This window comes from Paramisgurnus dabryanus, chromosome 13 (assembly GCF_030506205.2).
Source record: "Paramisgurnus dabryanus chromosome 13, PD_genome_1.1, whole genome shotgun sequence".
Lineage (NCBI taxonomy): Eukaryota > Metazoa > Chordata > Actinopteri > Cypriniformes > Cobitidae > Paramisgurnus > Paramisgurnus dabryanus.
This window is the reverse complement of record NC_133349.1, coordinates 36,064,354-36,090,642: the sequence shown is the minus strand read 5'-3', so window position 1 is coordinate 36,090,642 and position 26,289 is coordinate 36,064,354. Positions and strand designations below refer to the sequence as shown.

The window sequence follows — 26,289 nt, the reverse complement described above, 5'->3', positions numbered from 1 at the left end:
TTTATTTGAGGTATTCTCTGCACTTGCAGGTTGGCGGGGTGTGAGCTTTTCTTGAAGTCATTTTCTTGAAGCGTTTCTAACGATTTGTACAGTAAGGGTTTATATTATGCATCAACACTCAGTACAGTAAACTAGGGATTAGGGTTGGGTATCGAGAACCGGTTCCTTTTTAGAATCTGTTGCAAATGTAAAAAAGCCCAAAAAACAAAACAGGGAATCCATAGGCTGTGCGTTTTTCGATTCTGTTTATCGATTCCTGACTTTTTCAGTCTTTCTCGCACGTCAAACAGCAGTGAGCATTTTACAGTTATATTTACTGCCAGGACCTGCCACAATGCACATGCGCAGCTCATTACACTCTGCACTATGACTGACCACAGCAAATGCATTTGCAAAAGTTTGGTTAAACTTCGTGAAAAAAGACTAATATTTCCATATGCAATACATGTGAAAAGGATAATTAGTGTAAGGAAGGCAATTTTTAGATAAATTGTCACGGATAACAGTTACAGACGACAGGTTATAGACTAAATGTGGCAAGAATTCTTAAAAGTATTTGTCTTTTTTTTTTACAAAAAAATATTAGAATTGGAACCAGGAATCGATAAGAACCGGTATTGGTATCGGAATCGATAAAATTCAAACAATACCCAACCCTACAAGGGATGCTCTGATCAGGATTTTTGCAGCAGATAACGAGTACCAATTTCCTGTCATCATGACTGGCTAATACCAGTGCCCGATAATGACTTCTTCAAGCTGATACACAAGCATTTTGATGACTGTAACTGTTGACATTTTTTCTAGATAAAGTAATATCACAGATGTTTCCTTTGTAATATTACTTGCAGTAATTAGGCATATTGATGTTTTAATAGAGAATCAGACAACTATGCAAAACAAATATTTCTTCTGCAAAGAAAAATTTTAAGCTGTGGTCGGCAACTTTGGAGGATTGGCATGATTTCGAATGTTTACAATTTTCATGCCCCTCCCACACTACTCCCTTCAAACTCATCCTTGTCAGTGTGTGTGCACCTGTATTTTTGTGAAAGCATACTTAGCAAGCATACTTAGAATACAATCAATGGTTGATAAAGCACAATTACCTGTCAAGAAGAAATGAATTGAACTACGGCTGTACAAAAAAATCGTCTGCGATTCTCATGCATGTTTTATCAGTAAAGCCGGTTCCTTGATTAGTATTAAATCTGCATCAGCTGCTTTCAGATGGAGCGGTATTTTACTACACAGAGCTGTAGTTCACAGAGAAGATAGGAAAATCCACTCCGATAATCAATGCCAGTGGTTCTCAACTCCAGTTCTTCGGCACCCCTCCCAGAATGTTTTAGATGTCTCCTTATATGAAACACCTGATTCCACTCATTAGACTCCTTCCAGAATATTTGAAATGTTTCCTTAATTAACACACTAACAAGCTGATAAACTGAATCAGGTGTTTTATATTTGGAGACATCTAAATTGTTCTGGTAGGGGGGTCCAAGGACTAGAGTTGAGAACCACTGATCTATGCTGTTTTTGCCTAGCTTCTCTGTAAACTACGGCTCTGTGTAGTAAATGCCGCTACATCTGAAAGCAGCTGATGGCGTTTTATTGTAAGTCACATTGGTCTACTAGCCTACTGCTGTAAATGCGTAAATGTAAATATGGTAAAACTGCAAAATATTGCATGAAATGCTGTTAATAAGAACATACTCTGAATAAAGTACGTTTTTCTGTGAAGAGCAGAGAGTGATTTTATTGAGAGATGATTAGGTTACTGTAGCTTTAAGACGCGAGAGAGATCACTTTGTACCTGTAGACATGCGTTGAATGAGAAGTTGCTGTGTGATTTGCATGTCGGGTGTACACAGACAAGAGCAGCTGTGAGGAAAATTCATGTTTAAACTGTCAAAACTTTAAAATGGATGAAAATAATAAACTTTTGGCATGAAGATGCAATATCTGTGATACATGTCTTGATACGCTGTTTGAAGGGGATATGAAGATGCATCGTGCTGTTAGGACCGGAGCGCATCCTCATAGAAAATACAGAGAGAAAGAGAGAAATCCAAATTGCATGAGCAACGGGTTGTAAAAATGCTCGCACTGCATAAAATGGTCTCTCTTTGTGGCTGCATTCAGAAGCCCTATGATGAAAAAAAGGAAATAGAAAGAAAGGTTCATGAAATTAGCTAATTTAGCGTGTACCAATAGACTCTATGCACGCCTTACTGCCTACGTATTTCCGGCAAAATCTCAGTTTTACGCTGGCTTCCGGTCTAGCATTATCTGATAGCAAGACGTGGTGGTAGTGTGGTCTTTTTATCATTTTCAACTAACTAGCGATTGCAATTTATAATATTATACATATTATCAACCTTAGTTACATAATAGTTTTAGTTTGTTATATTTATACAACATTTTAGTTATGAGTTCAACACGCTTTAAGGTGCGAACATAATTACTGTTCATCTCCCGTTCCGGCGGCAGTCGATCTGTCTTTAGATCAAACTGAAGAACTCCGAAAGGAGGTGGAGCGCTTGAAGAAGTAGGTGGAAGAGCTGTCTGTCCGTCACAGTTTTTGCTTGGGGCGTTTTGCTGCATCTGACGATGACAATGTCATTGACATACGGTTCTTTACTAGGTAAGATAGGGAATTACCAGATGCTTTAATATCATTATTATAAGATGACATATTAAGACATGGTGTGATTTTTACATTTCGGTATGAAAGTTAGCTAAAACTGTTGGGCTTACATTACCTTAGATGTATATTATCTCAAACATGCACAACGTTTTATGTAGGTTTGTGACCTACAGTCATATCATGGCGTTCTGGAGACTCATTAAGCCTGCAACCAACAGAATGGTTCGTGTGACAAGGGCAAAAGCAGCTACAAGAAGTGGTGAAGTTGGAGCAACAGGCAATGCATCTGTAAATATATATTTTTTATTTCTTCCTATCATTTATTTACATTATTAATATATATTATGTGTGGGGAGGGGTAAGGAACACAAATGTAGTACTTTTTATGAATGTAAACTGATTTTTGCATTTTACTTTAACAGGGTCACTCCCTAATGTCGGCTGATGAGGTAAGAAAGACGCAGTCCATTGCTCGTCTGAGGGTCCACGTTGAGGGTATCATCCGCAGGGTGAAGCAACACAAACTGTTTGATGCTGTCATCCCTCTTTCAATCACACGAAGCATAAACCAGCTATACACTGTTGCTTTGCCTTCTTGTCAACTACCAGAATGGGCCCTTGGTAAAAGCATGGGCAACGGATTAAAGACTTTGTATGAGATGGATACATTTTGATTGGCAGAGAATCATATGTAAATTAAATGTATTTGCTATGTATGTTTTTGTATTCGAGTAACAGAAGCATTTCTTTCACAATGCTAATGTAAAAACTGTAATGCAGCAATGTAAATAAGTAATTTTGATGCAGTTTTAATGTACACCACTAATGTAAACATGTAAATAACTTTAAATACTACTAAAGGTATAGTTCACCCAAAAATGAAAATTCTGTCATCATTTATGGATAATCTTAAGAACATCTAAGTGTATTCAACTGTGTGTATTCTGCTTTGAGATACCATGAATATGAACTGAAATGTATGTAGTTACCAATTGTAGTAAACTTAAACACATTTTTGTCTAAAAGTAGGGTTTGAGTTTACTTTAGGTTTTGAGAGATAGTATCTTAAAGGTGTGTTTTAATTTATATTGTTGATGTCTAAAAAATTGCACAGTTGAGTACACTTACATGTTCTCAAGTTTATCATAGGAGGTACTAAAGAAGAAATTTTAGTACATTTCATAAAAAAAGACCAAGTACATTATGGAAGTACACTTTTTCACCTGGGAAGATGTCTTTCTGTATGTCCCAGAATAAAATCATATGGGTCCGGAATTACATAAGGGTATATAAATGCCATAATTTTTTAACTGTCAATTTGTTTAAACCGTAAACATTTGCATATTACACTATTAGGTTACATTTGAAGAGTTTCATTGCAAAATGGGATAACCACCGTTTTTTAATTGTTCAGAAATCTCGTTTTTTGGTTGTGCATTCCAATTAATTTCAATGCAACTGCAGTTGGTTTGTTTTGATTTAAACCTTCATAACTTAAAAATTACAGCTAAGTAGCACCATAAAACAAAATAATAACATGATAACATAATAATAAACATCTTTTGACAAAAATGTTAAAAAGTGGATTTATCTTGTTTTGCAACGAAACTCTTCATTTATAGTTGATTGCAGTATCCACTTTACACCAGCAGCAAGTTTCCTCTCTTTAGGTCTTGCAGATAAAACCACCATCCCAGTGACAGGACCTGGCCGGACTCCCTAGGAATACCAATGATAATTTTAGGATGAATGTGCCAGATATGTACCATGAAACCAGCAATATATGTCTTGGTCATCTCATTAATTAGACAAAGTTAAGGATACAGGGAAGCAATGCATATTTTAATAATCTTAATAACTTACCATTGTTCTTGGTTTGTGCCAGCTCTGCTCAGTTTCAGTACAGCTGCTCACTGGAGGAACTGCACTGATGCCAAGCTGAGAGTAATGTGCTGTCTGGTACAGTAGTGCAACTATGTGATTACACAGTGCAGTGCCAGCAACACAAGAACAGTTGCACTGGGACAATATGACAAAATGTCAATTAAAAGACCCCAAATTATCGAGCATTTGCATAAACAATGACTTATTTAGCTTTTAAAGTGCTACACATTTACTTAAGATACTTGCATACATGTACTAAAGAAATTGTTATAAATTTAATAAGACAATAAACTTAAAATATGAACAACATGTCATCATTCATGTCTATGTTTGTCTGCCTACTCTCTATGTGACTTCTCTGTCTTCCTCATAGATCTGATCCTTATTAGAAACTGAAAAATGCACAAAGTGACAGTTTAAGTGTATTAACATGATAACACCACTTGCAAAAATATAAAAACAGACAATCTGAAAAGGTAAAATAGGAAGAAAACAAAACTCTGACTCTAAGGAACGTTTACAAACGTTACCTAGCTAGTTTGTACGCTTGTGAATACTTACCCTCAAAGTTGTCGATGTAACTCGAAATGTACCATTTAAATCATTTCTCCTTTTTACTAGAAGGAGTGACAGATGCCAACCTCACAACTCGATTGACGTCGTTCACCGTAATCCGGGGAAGCTCTTGCAAGCAGCGAGTGTAAAATGACATGCTGACAGCGCTTATTAAAACAGTGTGCAATAAGCGCTGCGCCGGAAGCTACAGTACAACTGAGACAAAACGCGGAAGTGACAGTGCATAGAGTCTATAGAGTGATTTAATGCCGTTATCGACCAATACTGATCTGCGGCCAATCAATCGGAGCATCCCTACAGTAAACAACAAGTTGACTTTATTATAAACAAGTTGCTCATAAGATCACATATTGCAATGTCTGTTAATTTGGATCTTTGTGTTTTCTCTTATGTGTTTGTCAGTTTAATGTTTCAGTGTAAATACTGTGGCATTGAAGTAATAATAAAGCAGTCAGAAATCCTTAAGCACTATAAACTTAAGCATGGCAACTTTGGGCATAGTCATCACTTAAAATGTGTTCATTCTGGCTGCCCTTGTGTTTTCAAAATATGGAATTCACTTTTGACACATTTGTCCAGGAATCACACGAAAGGCTCTCAGAAACCTGAGATTGTAATTTCATTTTCTTGTGATTTATGTTCTTTCTGTGAACTTGGGACAAAAGTACTTTCTTCACACTGGTCATCATCTCAAAAATAATGAGACTGTCACATGCATGTTCAAAGGCTGTGAATATAAAACCAATGTGTCGTTACATTTAAGGCCCACAAAAGTCGCAAACATAACATACACAATTTGGAAGATTTTAAAGATGGTGTAGTTCAGCGGACTTTAACTGAGTCTGTTGAACTTTAAAATGCAGATGGATCTGATCCAGATGACACACTGGACTCTGAAACTGCATGTTTTTCTGACACTACATGCACAGTTGCAGGCATTCTTGATAACCAGGCTCATGTAATAGAGCACAAACTTGCTGCTGTATTGCTAAAACTGGAAAATATTTGTCATGTTCCAAGTTCTGCAGTTAGTGAATTGCTGGAAGAGCTCCATTATTTGTTGAGCACTCCTTCTCTTTGTAATGCCAGAGGTGAGATAGACAAAATACTGATAAGACATCAATTGCAGATTGACCACTCAGTCACTGAAGAACTTGCATCTGCTGTCTGTGTCAACAATCCAGTTTGTAATGCGATTGGTAAAGGTAGTCCACTTGGCACTTCATTTAAACGGCAGTCCTACTACAGACAAAATTTCAAAGTTGTTGAACCAGTAGAGGACTTTTTAGATGACAAACAAGAAAGAACAATGCAGTATGTCCCAATCTTGAAGTTTTTGCATCTGCTTTTAAGTAACAAAAACATTCTTGATACTTAAGATACCCCAACCATGTCAGAAGTTGCACAAGACACATATACATCCTATCGTGATGGTATGCATTTCAAAAGCAATGACTTTTTGTCATCCAATGAGCTACGGATATTGCTGAATTTATGTGTGGATGATTTTGAAATCTGCAACCCACTTGGCACTTCTAGAAAAAAAAACATAAAATCTGTGCTGTGTATTGGAATCTTGGTAACTTGCCACCAGGTGAAAGTTCTTCACTATCTTCCATATACTAAGCACTACTTTGCCAGTCAGATGATTTTAAGATCTATGGATATGAAAAAATCCTTGAGCCCTTGCTCAAAGATCTATCCATATTGGAAAGCCATGGAATTTTCATTGCCCAGCTTGGTTCTTTCATCAAAGGCACAGTGCAGACTGTCATAGCAGACAATCTGGGAGCACATGGAATTGCTGGTTTTGAGGAGAGTTTTTCTGGTGGATATGTGTGCAGGTTCTGTACTGCAAAAAAGTCTGACATTCAGGAGAAAGAAGTGAGCTCAGATGGTTTCACTCTTAGAACTAAAGAAATGCATGAACTGCATGTCAGGTCAGCGGTAGAAACTGAAAAGGCTTGTTGTGGTGTAAAAATTAAGTGCGTTTTGTCTGCACGTCTTTCCCATTTCAATGTCAGTACTGGGTACCCACCTGATATTGCCCATGACATATTTGAAGGCATAATACCAGTAGAGCTGGCACCCTGTCTGCATTTGCTAATTTCTAAAAGATTTTTCACTCTTGACAAGCTCAATGAACTAATTCAGACATTTCCGTTCAAATGGGCAGACAAAACCAATCGTCCACATACTGTTCAACGTGCTTTCATGTCCAATGTTCTTTCATGTTTCATGTCATGTTTTATTTGTCTATTTCTTATATATTTTTAGTTTCTATGTTTTTTTACTTGTAGCATTGCAATCATAATGTTGCGTTATATCTCTTTTTTTATTCATCAGCAATTTAAGTCATCTTGTAGAATGGAGAAATTTGATGTCAATTATGATTAAACTAATTTGAGTTTTGTCTTTTAATTAGATTAAAAATGGGTGTGAAGCTCAGAGTCATTGTGGACGTGAAAAATTTCAGAAGACTGGACCTTTTAACTGGGATACCAAACAGTGTTGCAAATTTACATGATGCTGTTCGTCAAGCATTTGGTATTGAAAGACACTCCCGGCTTCTGTACATGGATGCGGAATTTAATGAATTTATGAATCTGTCTTCAGTTCATGACATAAAAGACATGACTACTATCAATCTACTTGGAACATGATGCTCCTCAAAGCTCCACCTCTCCAGACCTTCCAGAGCAATCATCAAGTACTTCTGAACCGTTTTGCGCTTCAAGTGAATTCGCAGTTCTTTCTTCTTCTTTGTTACCTTCTGGAGGAAATTCGGATGACAATGAGACTATCCCCACATCTGATGCAGAAATGATGTCCCTTCGAGTAAAGGCATGGCCACAAAATTTTCAGATTCTTCCTTTTCCGTATGATGTGGAAGTTCAGCATCAATGTGGCAATTAAATCTTTGTTGAAACTGAAATATCTCTGAAGATCAGTCCAGGGCTCAATTCCGGAATCTTGGAAAAGTTGGCTAAGGATATTTTCCAATATACTGCATACCCACGTGATACCCAGATAGATGATGTTGCAAAGTCAATTGTTTCCAAAGTTTCCATGTTTAAAAGAGAAAGGATCAGTTAAGGGGTATAACGGGTGGGTATTTAGCATTAAGCAAAAAATGGCAAATTATAGGACTAAAATGCGCAACATTAGTTGTCCCTAGTGTTGTTTATGGCGGCCTGTTTTAATTTTAGTTTTAGTCTAGTCTTTGTGTCAAGCTTACATTTTAGTTTTTATTAGTTTTAGTCAGTTCATACTCTTTTTAGTCTAGTCAAGTTTTAGTCGACTAAAAGTCTGGGCATTTTAGTCTTATTTTAGTCAGAATTATCCTTGACTATTTTTGTCTAGTTTTAGTCGACGAAAACTGGTGACATTTTTAGTCTAGTTTTAGTCAATGAAAATTGTATTTTAGTCTCTTTTTAGTAATGGAATTCTATTTAACCCAGTCAATATAGTATAAGTACCTAGCAGTAGTATAGACAAAACCAAAATTTTCTTTTAGCCAAACCCATTAAAAAAAGTTATCTTGTTATATTATACCTTATAGATATAAGAATACATCCACTTCAGACATGGAAGATGCTCTGATTGGAATTTACTTGATTTGAAGATATATATTTTACTTAATTTTATTTAACCTATGAGTGAGTGACTTGACTGTAGGTAAAGAGTCTACATTAAAGTCTACATAATCAAAACATAGTAGTCTAAGCAGAAACACACACACAGGGCCACTGCTGGTCAGATGGGTGTCATAAGCTGACTTTTACGGTGGTGCCACCTTTAGTTAAAAAACAACAACAAAATCACAACTATAGTAGGCTATGTGTGAGAAAAGCACTTTATTAAAATGCTATAGCACTTTATTAAAATGCTATTGTTATCATTTATAATTGTATTTTGACAATTATAACACAAACTACAATTATACAAATATGCAATATAGTATCTGTATTTATGTAGCTAGCTAATGGCACTATAATGTGACAAAGCTAATTTTACGTGTCAGTATAAATCCAAGCAGTTTTGGAGAATTACTAAATATCTTTCTTGTAAATAAATTAAAAGCCAGCTTTAAGAAACATCAGATGTCTATTAACAAAAGCAAAAGTTTGTATGTATGGTTATGTTCTTAATAATACAGCTGTTTGATTGATTTAACACTCAAGCATTCAGTTAAGCAAGTTTAGTTAATTCAAATAATAAATAAGGACACAGACCCTTGTTGTTAGCATATAAGTTATAAAACAACGTCTTTAGCATATATATATTTACCATGCTTCAAAACACAACGCAGCACATGTCATTTAAACGATTGAAGATGCAAACTCGTACATTGTTATATTATTTAAATCACACAGATAACGCTATACATATTAACAGGCTTGTGAACTCACCTGAAAACGATGCACAGGTTTCATTTTGGACTTTTCATTTCCATTTGAAGACTTGATGCGGCGGTGTATTCGCGGGCGCAGCTGGCCATCAAACGTGACGTGTCGCGTGTTACTGCGCAAACGCATTGAGTATGATATCAAAGCAACGCGAGAACAGACTGCTCTGCATGCTTTCTAATCGCTCTCGCGGTACGTTTACGTATTTTTGCGGATCGATTTGCAGCGCGCCATTGAAAACACATGATAATTTGCAGTCAGGTGGCGCCGTGGCGGAGTGCCAGGAGATGGCTAGACGAAATAACGTTATAACATTTCGTCTCGTCTCGTTTTGGTCAACGAAAATGAAGACACATTTTAGCATAGTTTTTATTTAGTAAACCACTTTTAGTCTCGTTTTTATTCGTCAACAATATTGTATTATACATTTTATTATAGTTTTCGTCACATGACCAGCATTTACGTTACGTCTCGTCTCGTTTTCGTCACGTGATAAAGGTTCATTGACGAGGATATTTCGTCATCCTTTTCGTTGACGAAAGCAACACTAGTTGTCCCGAAGTCACTGTGAATTCACTGAAGTACAAATCGAGAGCTGAATACTGTCCTGCCAAAAATGTGAAGAAACCAAAAAGAGCAGAGGTTAATTTTTGCCCTGTTAATACAATTGGAGAAACAGACGAAATCCTCGAAAAACTGAGATGTGAGCTTATAGATGATTTTGGACAAAGAAAGAGAACATCAGCGGTAAAAGATAAAATGTCCAAAACATTTGCCTACAGGAGGAGGAATGTTGTACAGAACAGTCCAACGGTTCAGGCCCTGAAACAATAGTGGCCTGCACTCTTTCAGACAGAAGAGGTAAGGTCCTCATATTTACTCCTGTCATTTGATCTTAAATTGTGCTATGATTGTTGATCTCCTCATCAATTATTCATATTCCACCCAAAACCTTACTCATGTCATCCTATAGGCACATTAATGTATACACTGTAAAAAAAATCCGTAGAAATTGCAGCTGGGTTGCCGGTAATTTACCATAGATTTAAATTTGTGTTATTTACTGGCAAAATTTTGTTCAAAGTTGAAGGAACATTTAACATTTACAAGTCTTTGTCTTTACAGAGTAAAACTAAAAAAACAGCATCAAGCAAAACGTTCTGGGAAATAAAATCTGAAGCAAAAAAACAGAAAAAGGTTGATGATGATTTCTGGTTCCCAGAATGCTTTGCATGAGACTGTTATTGTATAGTTTTATTCTGTAAAGATAAAGACTTGTTAATATTTAAAATTTATTTAACTTTGAACAAACTCTTGCCAGTAAATAACATAAATTTAAATCTACGGTAAATTACCGGCAACCCAGCAAAAAATATCATTGTAATTTCTACGGATTTTTTTACAGTGTAACTTTAGATTATCACCAGGGGCGGTTCTAGACCCTTTTTAGGGGGGCTCCAGCCACCCTATCTGTCATCTTAGCCCCCCTAAAATTAGTCTTAATATTTCTACCAAACTATCAAATATATTTTCCTGAAGTTTTATTTATTTGTAAACACTACTTATTCGAAGAAAATAATTAAAATAATTCAAAATGCAGAACATTTAGATGAATAAGAAATACGTTCTTGAGTTCATGAGGCATTTGATTAGCTTTGCTGTTCTGCGCATGCGTCGGTAACCACGAGTGGAGGAGAGCGCGAGCGCCTGTGCTACAGGTCACACAGAGGCAGCTGCAAACTTAAAATCATTGTTTCATAAAATATCCAGCGTGGGAGCTCAGAAGGTATTTTCGCTAATGTTTTAATTTGTTTGCAGCATGAGTGCAGTCATGTCTGCAAAATATATAAGAATACTTACCGTCTCAAATTAGCTAATATTAGTTATCCCCGTTTGCAAACTGAAGCCGTGACATTTTAAGTTTACCGTCATGACACATTTTGCAATACAAGGTCTATATTTTTGCTTTTTTCTAGATAACAGTAATACTAGCTGTGAATAATATGATGTTAATTTTTCGAATGTGCAATTGAGAAATGTATCATTTTGAGTTTAACCCACAAAATTTCTGTAAACACCGCCATCAGACATAAGCTACGCACGGACACACAAACAAACACACACACACCTGACATGTAACACACCAAGTGCACATTTTGTATGAAATGCACAAATGAGATAGACTATAAACAACATGTGACTTGTTTGCTTTTATAGATGGAAGTTTTTTAAATGCTGGAAAGGAGAGCAAACAGGTGGAGAAAGAGTTAGAGAGACTGAAGGGGTCAGAGACAGGTAAGAGATGATGAATAAAGTGATTGTAGCAGTTTCATAGTCATGATAAAGGTTATTAGCCCCTAAAATAAACATCATTCCATTATTTACTCACCCTTATGTTGTTTTAAATCATAACAGCTTTTAATTTTCCGATCAGGAACTAAAGGGGTCATGTATGATTTATTACAGTCATATTTAGAATCAGTCCAGGTTGTTGTAAGTTTATTCAATTCAATTCAATTTTATTTATATAGCGCTTTTCACAATTGTTAATTGTTGCAAAGCAGCTTTACATGAGAAGATGTAGAGTAGAACACTGAAAATCAATACATAGTATAAGAAGTAGAATATAGCGGCTAAGGATAAACCGTGTAAGCGAGGGTATTAATAATGTAACGTATACAGTAAAGTGCTAAGTTAAGCCAAAGTTGGCTGACTCTTCCTGGGACTAAAAAAACCCCTTAAGGAGAAAACCCAAAGGGAAAAAATCCTAGAAGGACAAAAAACCCTAGGGAAAAATTAATATTTATATATATATAGACACGGTAGGGATAGGAAGCGGGTAAGCGGATTAAACTGGTTCAGCCGGTGGTCGTTGGTCGATCATGGGCTGGGCATCACAATGAAGGACAGCCAGTAGATCAGTGGTGCGATGACCTTCACAGCAACATGAACTGGGTTTGTTTGTCTCATTGTCCTCGGGGTCGAGGACGAGACAGGGAGACAAAAAGAGAATTCTATTAGTGTAAAGGCCGTTTGCATGTAATGCAAGTGTCATACATTATAGTGGTTTAATTCAGCTCGGTTCCAGACAGGCTAACTATTGCGGCAAGAGTAAATTACCCATATGAGGTACAGTCTTGTTCAAAATATTAGCAGTACAATGTGACTAACCAGAATAATCAAGGTTTTTTGTATATTTTTTATTGCTATGTGGCAAACAAGTTACCAGTAGGTGCAGTAGATTCTCAGAAAACAAACAAGACCCAGCATTCATGATAGGCACGCTCTTAAGGCTGTGCAATTGGGCAATAAGTTGAAAGGGGTGTGTTCAAAAAAATAGCAGTGTCTACCTTTGACTGTACAAACGCAAAACTATTTGGTACAAACATTTTTTTTCTGGGATTTAGCAATCCTGTGAATCACTAAACTAATATTTAGTTGTATGACCACAGTTTTTTTAAACTGCTTGACATCTGTGTGGCATGGAGTCAACAACTTGTGGCACCTCTCAGCTGTTATTCCACTCCATGATTCTTTAACAACATTCCACAATTCATTCACATTTCTTGGTTTTGCTTCAGAAACAGCATTTTTGATATCACCCCACAAGTTCTCAATTGGATTAAGGTCTGGAGATTGGGCTGGCCACTCCATAACATTAATTTTGTTGGTTTGGAACCAAGACTTTGCCCGTTTACTAGTGTGTTTTGGGTCATTGTCTTGTTGAAACAACCTTTTCAAGGGCATGTCCTCTTCAGCATAGGGCAACATGACCTCTTCAAGTATTTTAACATATGCAAACTGATCCATGATCCCTGATATGCGATAAATAGGCCCAACACCATAGTAGGAGAAACATGCCCATATCATGATGCTTGCACCTCCGTGCTTCACTGTGTACTGTGGCTTGAATCCAGAGTTTGGGGGTCGTCTCACAAACTGCCTGTGGCCCTTGGACCCAAAAAGAACAATTTTACTCTCATCAGTCCACAAAATGTTCCTCCATTTCTCTTTAGGCCAGTTGATGTGTTCTTTGGCAAATTGTAACCTCTTCTGCACATGCCTTTTTATTAACAGAGGGACTTTGCGGGGGATTCTTGAAAATAGATTAGCTTCACACAGACGTCTTCTAACTGTCACAGTACTTACAGGTAACTCCAGACTGTCTTTGATCATCCTGGAGGTGATCATTGGCTGAGCCTTTGCCATTCTGGTTATTCTTCTATCCATTTTGATGGTTGTCTTCCGTTTTCTTCCACGTCTCTCTGGTTTTGCTCTCCATTTTAAGGCATTGGAGATCATTTTAGCTGAACAGCCTATCATTTTTTGCACCTCTTTATAGGTTTTCCCCTCTCCAATCAACTTTTTAATCAAAGTACGCTGTTCTTCTGAACAATGTCTTGAACGACCCATTTTCCTCAGCTTTCAAATGCATGTTCAACAAGTGTTGGCTTCATCCTTAAATAGGGGCCACCTGATTCACACCTGTTTCTTCACAAAATTGATGACCTCAGTGATTGAATGCCACACTGCTATTTTTTTGAACACACCCCTTTCAACTAATTCAACTAATTGCCCAATTGCACAGCCTTAAGAGCGTGCATATCATGAATGCTGGGTCTCATTTGTTTTCTGAGAATCTACTGAACCTACTGGTAACTTGTTTGCCACGTAGCAATAAAAAAATATACTAAAAACCTTGATTTTTCTGGTTAGTCACATTGTACTGCTATTATTTTGAACAAGACTGTATGTGAGTGTTTTGTTCTAGACAAACTAACTACTGCGGGATAAGTACATTTACTGGACATTCTATGTGAATGCTTTGTTAAAGAAGAATGCCTTAAGTTTAGATTTAAATATTGCTCGACTGTGTGTGATACTCAAACATTATTTGGTAAATCATTCCAGAGCTTGGGGGCTAAGTAGGAAAAGGATCTACCACCTTTAGACACTTTTGATATTCATGGGCCAGTTGTTCAAAAAGTTTAATCTGGATCAAAATGATCCGGATTTGGAAATCACATTTTTTCCTATTCAGGATCAGGTAATCCGTCTTACTTTTATGCCGGTTTTTCAAAGCAACATTGGACTGGATCACCCTGATCCAGATACACAGTTTTCAAGATTGCCAAATCCAGATTACCTGTGCTCTAAATGGGACAACATATCACAACATGTGCTACTATGTGAAGAACAGGTAGAAGAACCAATATGGGATCACTGTAAGAGTTTTTAATTTTGATACAAAACACAAAAATAACATAAACATCCATTTATAATTTCTTTTATGAACCCTCATCTGAGTCACAAAAAAAAAATATCCAATAACAAATACATTGTGGACGCACAAAGGACGCTTCAAGTGTCTTTTCTGAGCTCCTGTGACTGCTGGCTCTACCAGTGAGGGTCCAGGTTGTATTTCAATAATACAGTAGGGCTGAGATCCAGAATGAATGTTTCCTCACTTTCCTTTACAATCGTAGGCTCACCATCCCCTACAACACCTCGAATCCCATGCAGAGCTTTATAGTTTTACCTCCAATAATGTCCAGAACCACATCTGTGTATTCATCAACACTACTCATTGCAAAACAAGATGTGCAATTGAGCTTTTAAATGGAGTTCTGAAGAGACGCTTTGCATGCCTTAACTACTTGCGAGTGGAACCACAGAGAGCATGCAACATAATACTAGCGTGTAATGTCCTGCACAACATCGCTACCAGATGCAATGTCCCTCCCTGTGATGATGTTTATGATGCACCTGAGCCATTTTGAAGAACCAGACCAACCTCTGGCATTCTGTCAGAATGAGGGACTGAGTGGACGTATAGTAAGGGATGCCATTGTTAGACATTGTTTTTGACAGGCTCATCTCTGATGATTGTTTCCTTGAAATTAATATACGGTGATGAATGACATAAAAATTGAATATATTATTTTTGTTTGTGATTGAAATGTGTTTGGGGGATTATTTCATATTTCATTATTTTTACTTTACTGAATAGCTTAATTGGTAGCCTATGTCTACTATATCTACTTTATCACTGTTACAACGGTTACACAAGTCAAGTTCAAAATATAAATAAAAGTATATACACTAAATGAAACAAATGTGTTATTTGACCAGTTTTAAAGTTTTTCTACATTTCCCTCCTGGAATCCACCTTTAAATCCTACCCCCTGTTGGGATCAGGATAATCCAGTTTCTTTGGATCAAAGTTATCCAAATCCTACTGACAAGTTTTGAACAACACAAACTGAAGGTTTGATCCAGATTTAAACTAGGATTGGATTCTGTGATCTAATCTGATTTCAGATTCCTTCTTTCCCTTTTGAACAACCCATTTTCAAGATTTGATCCAATCCGATAACCAAAATCCGATCAGCTTACCTTTGAACAACTGGCCCCTAGGGATAATTAAGTAACCAGAATTTTGTGATCGCAGTTTACGTGGTGGATTGTATTCTGATAGTAGTTCTTTAATATACGAGGGCGCTAGGCCATTTAAGGCTTTGTAGGTGATTAGTAATATTTTAAATTGTATGAGATATTTAACTGGTAGCCAGTGTAAAGATGCCGGAATTGGACTAATGTGGTCATACTTTTTAGATCGAGTAAGCGTATTGAACCAGCTGTAGCTTGTTTACCTGATTTGCATTGCATCCCCCGAGTAACGAGTTACAATAGTCTATTCTAGAGGTCATAAAAGCATGGATAAGCTTTTCTGCATCTGATGGAGACAGCATATGGCATATTTTTGAGATATTTCTAAGATGGAAGAATGCTGTGCGGCAGACGTTGGAGATATGACTATCGAAAGATAGATTGCTGTCAAACATTACGCCTAAATTCTTAACCGTGGAAGATGCCACCACCGTCCAGCCATCTATGGGCAACTTGTAATCTGACATATTATGTTTGGAGCAATAATAAGTATCTCAGTCTTATTGGAGTTTAGCATAAGAAAGTTATGTGCCATCCAGTCCCTAATATCACTAATGCAGTCTGAGGTTTTTTATGCGCTACGCGTCGGGTGGTTCTTCGCCTCTACGTCGTGCATTAAAACCCTTTAATGCATGGCTAGCTGTGGATTATCCCTTACTTGCTTTCCTGGACCAGCAGCAACAATATCAAGACATTTTCCTGCGTAGTGTAACTCATTGGCATATGCAAGCACTTTCTGCCTCACCTCTATAAATCCAGTCTATTAATCAGGTTCTTCCATAATTCATAAACAAACACACACCTGTTCATGCTTCATTCCTGTCTGTCCATCTACTCTGTCTATCTCCTGTCTCCAGATGTTCTTTTTGTTCTCTTCTCCTCAGCTATCCAGGCACTGTCTTTTTGCCTGTCTCTCTCTTCTTTTTCCCTTTTTTCTTTATTCTCCATTCTAGTAATGAAAAGGAGGCAAACAGCATAGGTCAGTTTGACTACAACATGAAAGTATTAGATAAAAAGTGAATAATAAAGCAGTTAGAGCAGCACACGCACGCACACACAGTTTACATCTACTCCTCAGGGGCTCTCTCTGTCTATCTGTCTGTCTCTTTCAGTGGCTCTCTCTGTCTGTCTCTCTCCTCCTCTCCAGTTCAAGGGCTTCTTTCTCTGTCTGTATCTCTCCTTCACTCCTCTTCAGGGGCTTTTTCTTTCTGTATCGCTCCTCTTTGGGGGCTTTTTCTGTCTGTCTGTCTGTCTGTCTGTCTGTCCTCCTCTCCTGTTCAAGGGCTCCCTTTCTCTGGGCGTTTTCACTTTAGCACTTTTGGTGCGCACCCGGGTTCGATTGACATCAGAGTTCGGTACATTTGGATGATGTGAACGCTGTCTTCCGAACTCGGGTGCGCACCCGCGAAACGTACTCGAGTCCGCTTAAAAAGGGTGGTCTGGGGTTCGTTTCATGTGTACTCCAGATCGGTTCGCTGCTAATGTGAGCGCAATCGTACCAAATCGCAGAAGTGAACCGCTCCTAATTACGTATTATATGGAATGTCCCACCAAAACAGACGTGTGTGTTTGTGTGCGTGCACTTACCTTGACAACAAAATGCATAGAATGCTTGCTTGAGTGTTGTTCTTATTTTTTTAAACCTTTGGTTTTGTTTTCAAAGAAATAATACAGAAACGCACTTGTGTCTGTCTGCCGCAAACATACCAAAGTCGTTTCGATGACAACGCGTCTGTCAGTCGACGTCAATTTTTGCGGAGGCATTCAGAAATCATCTCTCTGCTTGCAGTTAGTCAATCACACTTGTCGTCTTCTCGTTTACAGCGGTTGCCAAGCAACATGAGAACGCGCCGGCTGCAGCTTGATGATGCAAGCGTACCGCGGTTCGGATGCAAAAATAATATGTGAACACAGTCCATGGGGGACATGGGGAGGGGGGAGCAATCGAACTTGGGTTTGGACCAGGCAATCGCACCAAATGTGAAACCGTCCTCTGTCTGTATCTCTCCTTCACTCCTCTTCAGGGTTTTTTCTGTCTGTATATCTCCTCCTCTCCTCCTTAGGGGCTGCTTTCTCTGTCTGTATCTCTCCTTCACTCCTCTTCAGGGGTTTTTCTGTCTGTATCTCTCCTCCTCCTCTCCTGTTCAAGGGCTCCCTTTCTCTGTCTGTATCTCTCCTCCTCTCCTCTTAAGGGGCTTTTTCTGTCTGTATCTCTCCTCTTCGGGGGCTTTTCTGTCTGTATGTCTGTCTGTCTCTCTCCTCCTCTCCTGTTCAAGGGCTCCCTTTCTCTGTCTGTATCTCTTTTCCTCTCCTCCTTAGGGGCTGCTTTGTCTGTCTGTAACTCTCCTTCACTCCTCTTCAGGGGTTTTTCTGTCTGTATCTCTCCTCGTCTCCTCCTTAGGGGCTGCTTTCTCTGTCTGTATCTCTTCTCCTGTTTACTGCAAAAAACTACAAAAGTTTTTCTTGCCTAGTATTTTTGTCTTGTTTCAAGTACAAATATCTACATTTTTTTAATTAAGATGCAATTTCTTGATGAGCAAAATGGCCTAAGAAATATTTTTTCTTGAATTAAGTGTTAGATTTTTTGCTTTCCCCATTGGCAGATTTTTTTTTGCTTGTATTATGCACAAATTTACTTAAATTTTATATTTTATGTCAAAAAATTAGACTTATTTTCTTAGGTCATTTTGCTACATCTTTAAGAATTTTTTGATATTTCTCTGTCCTCAGAAAGACTTTTTTCTGGCTTTCCTGCTAACAAACTCAGTTACAATGTCATCAAAGTCCAAGTCCTTTACTAGCTGAGATTCAATGGCCAGCAGTGACAGTGCACTGAGGCGCTGCTGTGTTTGTGTTGTCCTGAGTTCATTTTTAATTCTTGTCATGTGTGAAAATTACCTTTCTCCTGCACAGTTTGTAACCGGCATTGTCAAAAAAATATGCAGGGCCTACAAACACATTAGGAAAAATTGATTGCAGACTATGTTTAAAGGACAAGTTCTGTATTTTGCAGCGATTTTTGTGTGAGCATATCAGTGAACACCCCTGACCACTCGGTGAGTTTCACGTCTTTGTAAACGAAAGTTTAATGCATTTTAGGAAGGATTGTTCCAGTGCACCATTAAACCCATTGTAAAGGTAGGAGCTGAAACACAAACACCCAAAAATTCTCAGTCAAAACCATTCTATTTCATCATAAACAATCTGAAAACAGGGCTTTGAGTGTAAAATACCGAACTTGTCCTTTAAAGAGCACCAGCAGCATGTTTCGAGGAGACTTATCCATCTCACTCTCCATAAAGCATCTGAACTGGATAATTTCATCTGCAAAGTTCTGATCTAAATCAGCAGAATATAAGGCACAGAGTGCATCAGCCTGTTTACGAACAGTGAGCAAATCCTAAGTTCCATGTTCAGTAGAGTCCCAAACGTGTTATTGATGTTCTGGTATGCATCTGCTGTGTGGTCTAAACAGTTGACTAGCTTGTCAATAATGACATAGAATGTTTCTACCTGATATCGTTCCCGACCATTCAGAGTTACTTCATGCTCTGTCGATTCATCTGAAAATGCTTTGCGCTTTTTGGTCCGCTGCAGTTCATCTTTATATGACTGGCACACCCTGGGAATATTCTTTCAAAATTGTCAAACTGGTCTCGAAGTAATACAACCCATGATCTCAAAGACTCAAACAGACGAACTGCACTCAACAGATCCTTGTCAGCCTTTTGTAATGCCTCACTTGTCACCAGTGGCGACTGGTGGTAGAAAAATTTTGGGGGGGGCAAACACACTCAAAATCAAACTTTTACTGTAGTAATGCAGTACTGTTAATAGCCATTTATCTAACACAGTCTCACCCCATGTCGTCAATATTTGATGACACTTGACCATTCGTCATATGTTGACGCGAAGGGTATACCTTTCGCGTCATTTTTTGACGAACTGGGGACTTCAATACTATTACGTCCGTTGCATTCTCTTTCCTATTTTCTTACCATTTTCGCGTCGGTTTAGGGTTAGATTACGCAAAATTAAACAGTCTACGCGAAATTAAACAGTTGTCACCTGGCGTTGGGGTTAGAGTTAGGTACGCGAAATGAAACAGTTGTCACCTGGCGTTGGGGTTAGAGTTAGGTTTGGGTAGGGATGTCATTATGTAAATCTAACCCTAAACCGACGCGGAAATGGTAAGAAAATAGGAAAGAGAATGCAACGGACGTAATAGTATTGAAGTCCCCAGTTCGTCAAAAAATGACGCGAAAGGTATACCCTTCGCGTCAACATATGACGAATGGTCAAGTGTCGTCAAATATTGACGACATGGGGTGAGACTGGGTTGATTTATCAGGTGATGAATATTATTAGGCTACTGCTTAGCTAAAATGCTGAAAATGTTACAGTTGAAATCAAACGCACAAAATAAATGTACTATGAATCTGTAATGAACTAGTATCAAGGTATTCACACACAGACCCACACACATACAATCACATAGGTTGTGATAGACTTTTTCAATCTCTGTCATTTTTTTGATAAACAGCATTGTAAAGAGTCCGACACAGTCAGTTATTATCCGTCATTTCATGTTTTAATATTTTCATTTTCGTTTACATGTCCATTTCTAATCATAAACTTACAAGACGAGCATACAAGTCAAATGTGTTTATTTATTTGTTTAGAGAACAGATAAACGGAGACTGTACATCACTTTACATGTTTAACATCACATGAAGCAGATTAATTAATGTTAATGTTAATAATTTTTTTTCTCTCACAGCGGAGGCGATAAAACTCGCGAGCTGTATGCTGAACAGGCAAATATGAACAAATCCAAAACACTACTGCGATTAAAATATCAAGAAACGTGTAAAAATCTGATTTGAACTAAACTCATCTGAAACCATCTTGTGTAATAAACGCATGAAGGCAGATTAATGCAGACTCTTGTCATTAGATTTTGTATCTTTACCTTAGACAGGCGTCTTGTTGCAGCGCTCCTGTAGTGTTTAACTTCAGCAGCCATGCGCAGACCAATCAGTGTATGACATCAAAATATCGCGAGAATGTTTAGAAACCAGGGCGTCATTTGAGCAACACATTGCCACCAACTGGAAATGCACAGGAATTACATTGTCAAGTTAAGTTGCATGGGCAATCTGCCAAAATGGCGTTCAGATTTTTCTTTATCCTGCTTAAAATTTTCTGTCAAAGACTTTTTGTTTAACGCGACCAAACACACACAAAAAGAGACACTAAAGTTGCCTAATCACAGGCTCGTACGTTTCTTTTTGCTTTTATAGCAATAGCACAAGCACATTTTTCCCTCACAACAGACTATGTACATACAGTCCAACAGCTCATTCTGCACGGTTCGTGAAGTTCCCTTAAAAACAGAGGTTTTCTCGTGGGTGCTTTTTTAAACTCTACAACAACAAAACTAACAACAACAAAGTTGACCAAGCCACGGAATATACCGGATTATATGAGCTCTCGCACTCAATATGTCCGTGCAACAAAAGCTCAAACGCGCCACAAAATTTCATGTCGTGCACGTCTATCACACATTCAGACTTTAAAATTGCAAAATGGTAAAAAAATAAATCAAGACTTACATGATGTCCAGCTAGCCAACTCCGTTTGCCATGAGAAGTGGTGGAGCACACAGACTGGCATCATTTGACTCCGTTGATCGTTCTGGTCCAAGCTTCTTAATCCTATTTATTCATCAATTAAATACCTTGTATAGGGTGATTTTGTAATGATAAAATCATATTTTCCTTCATCTCAAGATATTTCACTTGCTTTCACTGATCAGTACTGTAGCTATCAGTTAACACAGCAATCTGCAACGCAGTTATGAGACTCTGAGAACAGTCCAATAACAGGAGGTAAAAAAAAACATTAAAAACAACATTGATTCGCTTACAACGTAAGTGGGAGGATTTGGCGGATCCGAAACCAGCCAATCAGAGCTCAACCTTAGGTCACATGTTTTTTACCCTTTTTACTGACCTACATAGACACTCATTAGGGGTGCGCCCCAGACACACAAACATGACACACACACAACAAACACAGTATTGATTTTTTATTTTTAAAAATAAATTATAACATGACGAACACTGAAATAGTACAACTAAACGATTTTATTTTGTATTAATTTGCACTATATATTTAACTTTTTGGTAACATGTTAAAGTAGCTTTCCTCTCTGGCCAACTTTAAGGGGGCGGCACTCCAGCGCCCCATAATGACCAGCCGCCACTGCTTGTCACTTTAAATCTGCATAAGACACAGTGCCAAACTGTGTCATAAATGCCATGTCGAGAGTGCCCAATTTTGAGCACAGTGCTCCTGCCTCATTGCGTGTCTCACGTTTCTCTCCTGTATCAGATATGCTCTGTAGTATATCCCTGATTTGTGAATAGTTTGCACAAAGGGCTTTAGTGTCACAGTGTTTGTCATGGTGTATTAGTGTTGTTCCCCGAGTAGCCACCAGATGTCTCTTCCCCTCACTGTCACATGTGACATGAATATATATATATATGTTATTAAACTGTTAAAATATAAATATATATGCTATTATCACTGTTATTAAACTGCTTATGGATCTAACCTTTTGTGTGTGCGATCGTGACATTTAGATGCATCTGCATGACAACTCCATATTGTTACTGACAATGATTTTAATGTCATGTCTACCTTTATGTCTGCATTATTAAAGAATCTGTTCCATCTATGAGTGGACAAAAGGCATATAGGGACTAGGGATGGGCACGAGTACTCGATTGCTCGAGTACTCGAACGTGGCATCGATGATCGATCACGAAAACGATGATCATGTGGGTTTATTTATTTATTTATTGTGGATATGGCCGCATTTGGATGTCTGATTAGCGTTACAAGCGCATGTGGTAGTAAAGACTTGGTCTGGAGATGCGTGTTTAGCGTCGTGTCGAGCTACGCAGACTGACGTATGACATCAGTAACATTACCATGCGTGATTCAAAAACAAACAAATAATTCCGCGCGACAGACGGCAGACCGCCAGCCCGCCGATCCCGTAAAGCCGGCCACAACTCACATCACTGAGGCACTATGGTTTAAAGGGACACTTCACCCATTTGCATTAAGCTTTGTATAGTTAGAACCCCAGACATGTTTTTGAATGGTCATGCATCATTTTCTCAGTTGCCGCTGAGACAGGAGAAATACAGATTTCAGTGTTGCACTTCCTTCTTTCAATGATGTAAAAATCATCATTTTGCATCATTGAAAGAAGGAAGTCCAATATCTTTGTTGAGGGAGTGAGACTACAAACACCCCTTTTCTCGGTCAAATAGGCACCAAATTCTAAATGTATGTTACACTTCACCCACAAATATAACACTTTCAATAAAGATTAATGTTTCTATGGGTGAAATGCTCCTTTAAAAGGATGCCGTGATTTTCGGAAATACAGTCAGTCAGGTGCAAAATGTACAGCGCCGTCAAAAGTTCAATGTGTTATGATCTCATATTTAAACATCAAATGTCAAGAGATACCAGAGAGCCATACGAGCATTTACATTACATCTTGACTGAGGTAAGAGGACAACATGACACAGCTAATCGCTAAAATGATAGCAAAACACTTAAAGCTGCTTAATGTTATGAAGCTTGAGCTTTGACTGGACCTGTTTAAAAGTGTGCTGTTTATGATGCACATCCACAAAGGGAGTTAAATTTCCTTTTATTTTTAGATAACTTAGTTGAAAACTTAGTTGAAGTCTTGCATTTTATGCAGATAGATGCACGTTGTACATTTATGTTGTATAAAGGCTTAATATTATGCAGAGTGTGTCATATAGAAAGTGCTTTAGTTTGTGTTTATTAACCCTTTAGTTTCACTTCATCACGCAGCTTTTCCTGTTAGATGTTTCTGTTAAAAACATTTAATTCATTATAAATCTAGTATGTGTTCATTGTTCTGTTATAGTTTCTTCGAAATTAAGTTTTATTTGAGTGTTTTTAATAAAAATATTTTCATTTTCACAATGACGTGTACACCCCGCCCCTTTGATTGCCCCGCCCCCAGTTAATCGAGTACTCGTTCTTCAGACCTATGGATTAATCTAAATGAAAAAATGGTATTAATGCACATCCCTAATAGGGACTGCATGAGGTCAAAAAACTGACTTGCGGCTTGACAGCTGCCATCTATACTGTTGACACCCACCAAATTGAGAGAATGTGCTGCGCAGGGTATGTAATGCATTAAAGGATTTTTGTTCTTTAAGTGAGCCTGCAGCCCGTTATAACCAATGTTCCCTCTAAGCTGCGCGCGCGCACGGCCGCGCAGGCCAGTCAAAGTGGCCGCGCAATAGATTTGTCAGACTGCGCACATTTTTCAGACCGCACATAAACATTGATGCATTTGCTGTTGTAAAAGAATTAAGAGAGAGAGAAGGCGATTGTTCTAGAAGGAGAAGAAACTTTCAACCAATCGCTGATCTTGCTACGGTGACAGACACTTTTATGAGCCAATGGTAGCAGCGCATTCAGTTCACACAGGTGCCGCTGCCAGCACAGAGAGCGAGTCAGATGAGCAGCTGCACGGGGCGATCTCAAGAAACTAAAATACTTATTAAGAGGAAAAAGTGATTCAAAACAGTGATTTAAGGTTGTTTTCACATATATTGGTGCGCACCGTGGTGCGGCCTCGGAGCGCACCAAAATACATTGTATCATTTTTCAGTTAGTGCGGTCCGTGTTCACATATATATATTTTTTACTTTACTCGAAATGCCGCACCATACACCATGTGACAACGGTCAGCGCTGTCATTGGTCTCTGACAGCTCTTACCGTCTCATGACCACCCCCACGTTTCCACGACAACCAGCCTGACAGAGAGAGCGCAGCTATCAAGATGTGGAGATAAACGATGCATGTCTTTGTGAAGTTTCTTTGCTTTAACGCGAAATTGCGTAGCTGTTCTATTAAAGCCTTTCTCACGGAGCCGTTTGCTAAAAGCCCGTAATGTCACTATTTGTGTGTGAAGGACAGCTATGCATTTATAAAATCATCAGCTCAAACGTAAAGGAGACAGCGAATCTCTATGCAACGGACCAGGATTGGCTTGTTTGTTGTTAACCCACAATATAACACCAGGCTCACGTCACAACGAAAGCCCAGTTGCTCAAACATGTGGAGAACTTCCTGTATTTGGTTCGGCCCGAGGTCCAGCAGTGTTCACACCACAGGTGGGTCGCCCCAGAGTTCGGCAACAGCCGCTCCGAGACCACCTGTTTAGAGCGGTCTCGGAGCGGTCGTTTAGTGCGCAGCCGAGTGCGGCTGTTGTGTTCACACTGACCCAAACGCACCGTACTCGGAGCGACACGTCATTTGGGCCGACCTAAACAGTGTATATGTGAAAACACCCTAAAACAAATTATTGGATTCCTGAAGTGATGCGATAACTTGGAAAAGCTGTCGCTAGAGTGAGGAGAGAGCAAAATAGAGAATTAGAACGGAGGCAGATGCAGAATCACAGAGCATCAAAACACTGCGAATGAACTTCTTCTTTTAAATAAGAAGTTAAAATGTATGCTTTGGTGAGTTATATTCTAAATATTAACTTGACATTATGGCATAAGTGTTGCAAATTTGGCAGCAAACTATGAGTTGTATTAGTTTGTTTACATTGGCCGTTGGTATATAACGAACGAGCTGAAGCTATTTACATTTGAATGTTAACAGTCAAGTAACGTTAATGTGATTAAAAAATAACATTTTAAGTGTCAATATGTTCAATAAGTGTTGAAACCCTGAGTTAGGTTGTTATTTGAAATGTTTACATGATGCTTATTGATAAATCTGTTGAATTGAAGATTAATTACTGTTCTGCCTTGTGTTTTTACAAGGCTGGGTTTTTTTGTGAGAATTTCGAACATCTGTAAAGTTCTCCTGCTCCATCTTGGACACGCGAGACAATTAAGTATATACTGAAGGTGTATACAAAAAGGCGAGCCAACCAGAACTGTGCTTTGAACTCATCAGAACTGGTAGGAGGATATTTTTCCTTTTTGTTTCGGACAACTACTAGCACGTGAATTCGCTGAAACTTCATTTTCCGTATTTTCTTGGATTTTTTCAAAGGACACTGACTTTGAACCAGTGTTGCCAACTATTTTCAATGGAAAGTAGCTAAAGCTTGCTTGGAAAGTCGCTAAATGTCGCTAGATTACGTCACTGCGTCATTAGCATAACAGTGACGTCATCACGTCGTATTTGCATTCTTACTACATTGGCTTTTTCAAATTTCTCTTTCTCTATG

The 26,289-nt window shown here is 38.3% G+C and overlaps 2 long non-coding RNA genes across 2 annotated transcripts; one reads left to right on the top strand and one right to left on the bottom strand.

The window, feature by feature from the left end:
* Positions 1 to 2,267: 2,267 nt before the first annotated feature.
* Positions 2,268 to 3,453, top strand: LOC135720940 (uncharacterized). Its single transcript, XR_010521372.2, has 3 exons — positions 2,268 to 2,647; positions 2,809 to 2,938; positions 3,073 to 3,453. It is a non-coding gene; the product is annotated as an uncharacterized lncRNA (long non-coding RNA).
* Positions 3,454 to 3,660: 207 nt separating this feature from the next.
* Positions 3,661 to 5,334, bottom strand: LOC135720939 (uncharacterized). The gene is made up of 4 exons (XR_010521371.2): positions 5,096 to 5,334; positions 4,877 to 4,926; positions 4,514 to 4,669; positions 3,661 to 4,369 (listed from the first exon to the last, which is right to left on the bottom strand). It is a non-coding gene; the product is annotated as an uncharacterized lncRNA (long non-coding RNA).
* Positions 5,335 to 26,289: the final 20,955 nt, after the last annotated feature.